The sequence below is a fragment of the Herpailurus yagouaroundi genome, unplaced genomic scaffold, assembly GCF_014898765.1.
Source record: "Herpailurus yagouaroundi ecotype Mexico unplaced genomic scaffold, PumYag 185, whole genome shotgun sequence".
Classification (NCBI taxonomy): domain Eukaryota; kingdom Metazoa; phylum Chordata; class Mammalia; order Carnivora; family Felidae; genus Herpailurus; species Herpailurus yagouaroundi.
Genome location: NW_024412416.1, coordinates 21,859,472 through 21,866,352, shown reverse-complemented (window position 1 = coordinate 21,866,352; position 6,881 = coordinate 21,859,472).

Below are 6,881 nucleotides of genomic sequence, written 5' to 3'. Positions count from 1 at the left end.
GCCCCTACTTCTCTCCCCTAAAGGGCTGAGCTCTAAGGCTCAAGTATGTCTCTTCTGTTTCCTCTTTCCCAACACTTCCTTGCAAAAACCTCTATTCTTGATCTGCCATTAACTAACTTCTACCTCTAGCCCCAAACCAAGTTCCCTTTATCCTTTGTGTGTGTGTGAGAGCAAGCATTTATACCATAAAAGAGAGTTAAAGACAAGTGAAAAAATCAGAGAGGAAGTATACAGGGTCCTACACATACTCAAGGAGAATGACATCAGTCCTACTAACACAAGAGTGTCAGAAGGCCCCAATTTAGGCCCTTGACCACCAGCCAAGCTGTCTAGCCATCGCCTTGCTGATACCCCTCCACGTCGATGTGGTGGTCCTGGGTAAGGAGCAGGAAGCCCCTGAGCTCCTCTAAGCCCGCTTCATCCTCTCCCCATTCCCAAGCTTCCTTCCAACTGGCCCCATGTTTGCAGGAGACAGCCATGTGCCAGAACTCCACCTTCAGAAGCTCCTGGGACAGGAGCCCAACAAAGGTACTGAACCAAGTGCTCTCTGGTGAGTGATTTTTAATTTGGGCCCCTATTTCTTGCAAAGCTCTTCCATGATGTTCCCTGGGCTCTAGCTCCAAGGAGATGAGCTTGTACCCTGTGCTCAGGGGACCATGGGTCACCCACCCATGCAGGAAGTCCACACCCCTGTGGCAGCAGCACAGGGACATTTAATCTGAGGCATCAAGCCTCAGTGCTTTTCCAAACAGGTCACCTTGGGACAGACTGGCCAATCGCCACGGAGTGTGGCCAAGTTCCTGGTTAGCAAGTATTTTTGTGTGATGAACTTCAAAAAAGAAGAACAATAAACAGACGCCCCCACCCCCAACACACACACCCCAAAATAAAAACCTGTACCCTCTGTTCTGTTTGTCCAGGATGATGTTAGTTAAAACTATGGACTGGTCAAGGCTGCTCCCCCGACCATGCACACGATGTCCAACAGCAAATGGGATAATGTCCAGGCCCTGGGGCAGAAGGGGAACAGGAGCTGAATGGAAGGCACACCAGTGCCAGGGCACACTAAAAGGGGCAAGGGGGATAGCAGGCCAGATGACCAACCTCTTTACCACAGCCTAGTTTCAGCTGAGGGGACTCCATGCCTCCAAGAAGGCTGACTGGCACAGGGCTGATCCACAGATGTTGGAAGATGGGATTGAGATCAAACTGAGTAAATGAACCAGAATCACAGGTCCCATGTAAACACGTTCCGGGCTTGGATGCAACATCAAACCAGACAGCACATTTACGTGTGTGTAAGTGTAGCCAAATGACAGAGCTTTTGGTTGGGTGAAGATTTCTCTGTCTTACATCAAGTGCCTAGTGTCAAGTCACTGTCAAAAGAGTAAAAAATTAGCATTTGAGTCTCCATTATATTGACCTAGAACAGGGGTAGGCCTTCCAGGCTCAGGGTCCCCCCCCAGTGGGCCATGGCAGCCAAACCCCCACCACCCCCATCCTAGTCCCATCACAGCAGTCACTTCTCAACTGCCAAGCTGGAGACAACACTTAAAAGTTTATTTCCATTTTGATGGTAAGTTGACTTCTCAAGAAAATGACCCCACTTGGTGCTATGAAAGGGAAGTAAAACAGGCTTGGGTGTGTGAACTTAGATCAATATTTATTTTCTTTTGGAAAGCATGTAGAGACCCACCAAGATCCTAAGGGTATCACTGGCTGCAGGCCAACGCCCCCCCCCCCCCACCAGGCCTGGGGGATGGGTCACCTGTGGCCACAGAGCCAGGGTGAGCTAACTAAAAAAAAGGCTATAAGTACCATCTGGAAAGACTTTCATTCAAAATAAAATCAGGGCGTGTTGTTTGTTCGGGAAGGGAGCTCCTAAGACTAGGCTGAGCTGTCCTTTGACTATAAAAGGACTTCCAACAGCAGGACCCAGAAATGCCAGCACTTGTCCAGTCAATGGACTTGTCCAGTTGGAAGATGAAACAGAAACCTACCAGGTGGACCAGACAGAAGGGGGCTGAACAGAGATGGGCAGACACTGCACCTGCACCAACACAGCACCTGGCTGTACATGCAGGACCGGCAGCACCCTAACCCTCCAAAAACCCAGTCTTGGAGTGTCACCCTACCTACCAGTTACTTATTATCAGGAGGACTGTGTCCCTTTATAGTGAAGAGACCTGGCAGATGCCACTTTAACCACGTATGTGATCCAGCAATCAGACAACCTGACCACACGAGCCCCCACTGTGGTGCGTGCAAGTGCCCAACATTATATGACCTGTGTCGTATTTCCCACCAAAAACTGTTTATGCTAAATCTAATCAGGGGGAAGCAATCTGACAAATCCAGACTGTGGGATGTTCCACAAGACAACTAATCTGGATCCCTAAAATGCCAATACAACAAAAGGCCAAGACTGTCCCAGACTAAAGGAAACTAAAAAGACATGCCAACCATACACAATGTGTGATGAACTGGATTCCAGACCCTACATGGGACATCTTGGCGATCATTAGGAGAAGTGAATATGGACTGTATGTTATATAATATGTACTATTTAAAGAGAGAGGAGAGATAGGCAAGGGAGAAAATACAGTAGAGAAAGGGGAAAAAAGGATAAAAATAAAAGGGTGACAAATATTTAACTGAGGAGTCTAGAGGAACGTATGAGCGTTCACTGTATTACTCCCTTAACATTTCACAATAAGAATTTGTGAGGGAAGCAGTGTACTTGGGACAGGAAGACTTCTAAATACCAGGAGGCACCTGCCCTCCCCTGGAACACAGGTCCAGGCAGGAAGAGCAGCCAGGCACAGCGGGCAGACCCAAACTCAGAAGTGTGGCTGCCCAGGCACAAACCTCAGCTCCCCCTTCATTTGCTGTGTGACTGTGGGCATATTTCTTAATCCATCTGGACCTTGGCGTCATTATTTGAGGACTAGTAATAACAACAGTACCTATTTCATAGGGTCCTGTGAAGATTAAAAAGCTTATGAGGAATGAATGCAAACAGAACAATGCCTGTCCCTAGCAAGCAGCCTGCTATTAGATACAACAGAGAGCTGAGTGTATCATCCCTGAAGTTTTCATTTCAAAAATGAGTTTAACTGCTTTCTTAAAGCATAAACCAGACACACTTTAATAGTGCCCTGATATGTCAAGACCGCTGTTACAAATGTCAGTTATTATAGAATGCAGGCCTAGGGGACTACTGAGGAGGACTACAGGCCCCTCCACAAACAGCGCCACATTCGTTCCAGCACAGTGTGGCTGGGTTGGGTTTCTTGAGTTATAGATTTAGATACACATGCATACACACACATATACATATTAATAACTTGTTGGCTTATTTCCTTCCTTGGTTGTAGCTGCTATCTTATCTCCCCTTTCCCCTTTTAACTTGCTACATCTAGGAACCTAACGACCAACTCAATTCAGAATAAGGTCAAAGCAAACAGGCCCTTACAGTGTCGGGGCTGTCATGAGCTCATTTCAGTGAGCAGACTTCACAGTGCCAACTCTGAAGGGGCGGGGCTGTCTTCCAGATTTGAAGCCTTGCACATGGTACCTCTGGTTAAGTCAAGGGTGGTCCTGTCAGATTGCTCACACAGGAAGGGCTCCAGCCCTCTTTTAGCCAGGGGAGGGATAGTTTCAAAAGGCATCACATCAGTCCCTCCCCCAGTGCCAACAAGCCAGGAGGCACTTCAGGGTGCGAGGGCACAGCTGACTGCTGCAGGGGTTGAGCCCTTACCCAGGCTAGGCTGCAGGGTAAGCCAAGTAAAGATGGCAGGAGAGGGACACCTGGATGGCTCAGCAGGTTAAGCGTCCGACTTTGGCTCAGGTCATGATCTCGAAGTTTGTGAGTTCAAACCCCACATCAGGGTCTCTGCTGTCAGCACAGAGCCTGTTTCGGATCCTCTGTCTCCCTCTCTCTCTCTCTCTCTGCCCCTCCCCCCTCAGTTTTCGTTCTCTTTCTCTCTCTCTCTCTCTCTCAAAATAAGTAAATAAAATTAAAAAAAAAAAAAAAAAAAAAACAGATGGCAGCAGGAGAGCTGGTCATGAGCCGTGAGAGAGTAATGGTGGTTTTAGGGTTGTTTTAAATGTTCTCAATATGATGATCTCATATGTGCAAAAGAAGAACTAGAAGAAGTAAAAAAAAAAAAAAAAAAAAAAAGTCAGCAACACAGCAGGAACTTCAGTACTGGGGAGACCAAGACCTCCATCTATTTCCTTTAAAAACATAATGTGCTATTTCCTTTAAAAACATAACATGTCTTGGGGCGCCTGGGTGGCGCAGTCGGTTAAGCGTCCGACTTCAGCCAGGTCACGATCTCGCAGTCCGTGGGTTCGAGCCCCGCGTCAGGCTCTGGGCTGATGGCTCAGAGCCTGGAGCCTGTTTCCGATTCTGTGTCTCCCTCTCTCTCTGCCCCTCCCCCGTTCATGCTCTGTCTCTCTCTGTCCCAAAAGTAAAATAAACGTTGAAAAAAAAAATAATAAAAAATAAAAAAAAAAATAACATGTCTTTTAAGTTAACATGGTAACTCCACAATGCATGTAAATGCTGTCTACGCTACCATCAATAACACTGCCAGGTCTCAATCCTACAGAAATGCCAGCTCCTCTGCACCAACACACATACTGGATTCTACTGCCACAGGCATGAAACGATAAAAAATGAGAAGGCAACATAACTATCCTTTCAAGATAAAGGCTAAACAAGTTGTGGTACAGTCACGCAGCCACACCTGGGAATACCATGCAGCCCAGATAAAGAACGAAGGTGCCTTGTTAAATAAGCACACAGAAAAAAAGCCTGTGGTAGAATATATTTACTAGGATCCTACATGTATAGTTTTCAGATGTCTGTGTGGATGCACACGCATGCATACATGCAAATCCACTAAAAGCGTCTATAAAGGGAGACACCAACAGGAGGTGATAGTGGTTAGCCAGAGGAAGAGAAGGCTGGTACATTCTGTCTACACACTTCTGCATTGTTTGAAGTTTCACAACTGGCCCACTGGCAGCCTGGGACTATGAGGGAGACGGGACGGGACCCACCAGCGTGGGTGTGTCCTGAACAAAGTGCTGGCCCTCTGCCAGCATGGCTTTGCCCTGGGTGAAGGAGATCCCCGCCACTCACTCCCTGACAGGCTGCCTGTCCAAGGCAGCTGCACCAGGAACCACCTTCGAGGGGTACATGGGAGGAATGTGGTTAGAAACCAGGCTCTATAGCCAGAGTTTGTGTTGGGGGAGGGGACCTAAATACCCTGAATACCCTGCCCCAATAATCTCACTCATGATCAAATCCCTTGTTCTGTGGCTAAACTTCAAACTAACCCCACCCAAATTATTACAGGAAATGGCTGAGAATGCAATCTTAACTCTACCTCCACCTCCAAAAAGAGGGCCAGGTGACCAGGCATGTCTCTGGATGTCTGCAGGAGGGAGGGGCTGTACACAACACAGTGCCCCCCTTTCCAGCAAGGCCCCCAGAGCTGCTGAAATGGGCCCAGCTCATACAGCATGCAATTGGATTTTTAGCTCCCAGTGCTGCAGGGAAAACAGGGCAGAGAGACATTCTGAAAATGATTCTTTGCGGGAACAAATAGGTAGGAATGTATTCAAGGCATCTCTGCCAAGAAAGACTGAGTGGCCATTACTGCTGGGGACCCGCCAAGCCCCACCACTCCAGACAACAAGCAGGAATCTCCTGGCTGGCTCAGGTGGAGATCTGCCCTCAGAAGGCCAGAGGCCTTTCCTTCTCAAAGTCCTTGAATGTTCACATCAAAGCCCTTCGGCCTCCAAGAAAACATGTTCCTGGTCTTGCTACTCCCCAAGGCAAGACTTAGCAAATTCCCAGATCTGGGCTGGAAATTCTGATTAGCTAAATAATAAGTGCCTTAGGGGGAAAAAAAAAAAAAGCAGCTTGGGTTGCAAAAATGTGAGTGTCTTTGTTTGATCACGTGTTTGCTTAACATCAACAATTACTTAAATGTGACAGGGTAATCAGTCCTCAGGACACTGCCACACAACTAAGCAGGCCAGGCAGCTCTGGGAGATCGCAGCAGTCAGGGAAGTCCAGGTCTCCCCAGGGTCAAGGCTGAGGCTTGTACTTCCCAAAGGGTTCTCAAACACACAGCCTCATTTCCCACAGACCTTCCAAGTGGTCAGGCGAGACATGACCAAGCTGCAGGGAGGTCTGGGGACCCGTCCTTGGTCACAGAGCTAGACAGAGCAAGTTGTGAACTGCCTTCTTGGCTAAAGTGATTTTGATATTCACCCTCTGCCATGAAATTGCTGCAGGTGGGTGGGTTGGGGGGTGAGGGGTTGCTCCTAGTGGAGTAGAGGGCCTGGCATGACCTGAACCATTGTCGGCAGAGACCCCCCAGAAAGCTGCTGGAAGCACACAAACCAAACCACAGCTATCTCAGAACCGGGGGCTGCTGCTCAGGTCTTCCCAGGGTAGCCTGGCCCCTTGGTCACCCACTGTGGTCTGTGGGCTACCCTTGTCTCCTCTATGAACACCAGTTAATTATGTTCTGCACACTTGGGGGCAGGCTGGAAATGGGCTCCCTAGTCATGCCCTCCACCAGAAGCTGAACCAGACTCCCTCCAGAGGTGAGTTCTTGGTTCATAATCAGATTCACCTGGGGCACCACTTAAACTGTAGTGTTTGGCTGAAGGTCAGTATTTGGGACCTGGAAATCTACATCTCCTCCAGAGGTAGGGCCTCATGTTTCTGCACACAGGGACGGCAAGCCCCGTTCCCTGCTCTTAGACACAGCACACTACAGTCAGAGTGTTGGTTCCATCCTCTTCTGCTTGCTTCGGGTTTCAGAGCACCCCCAGAGAGGCTGGGTTCCACCCCA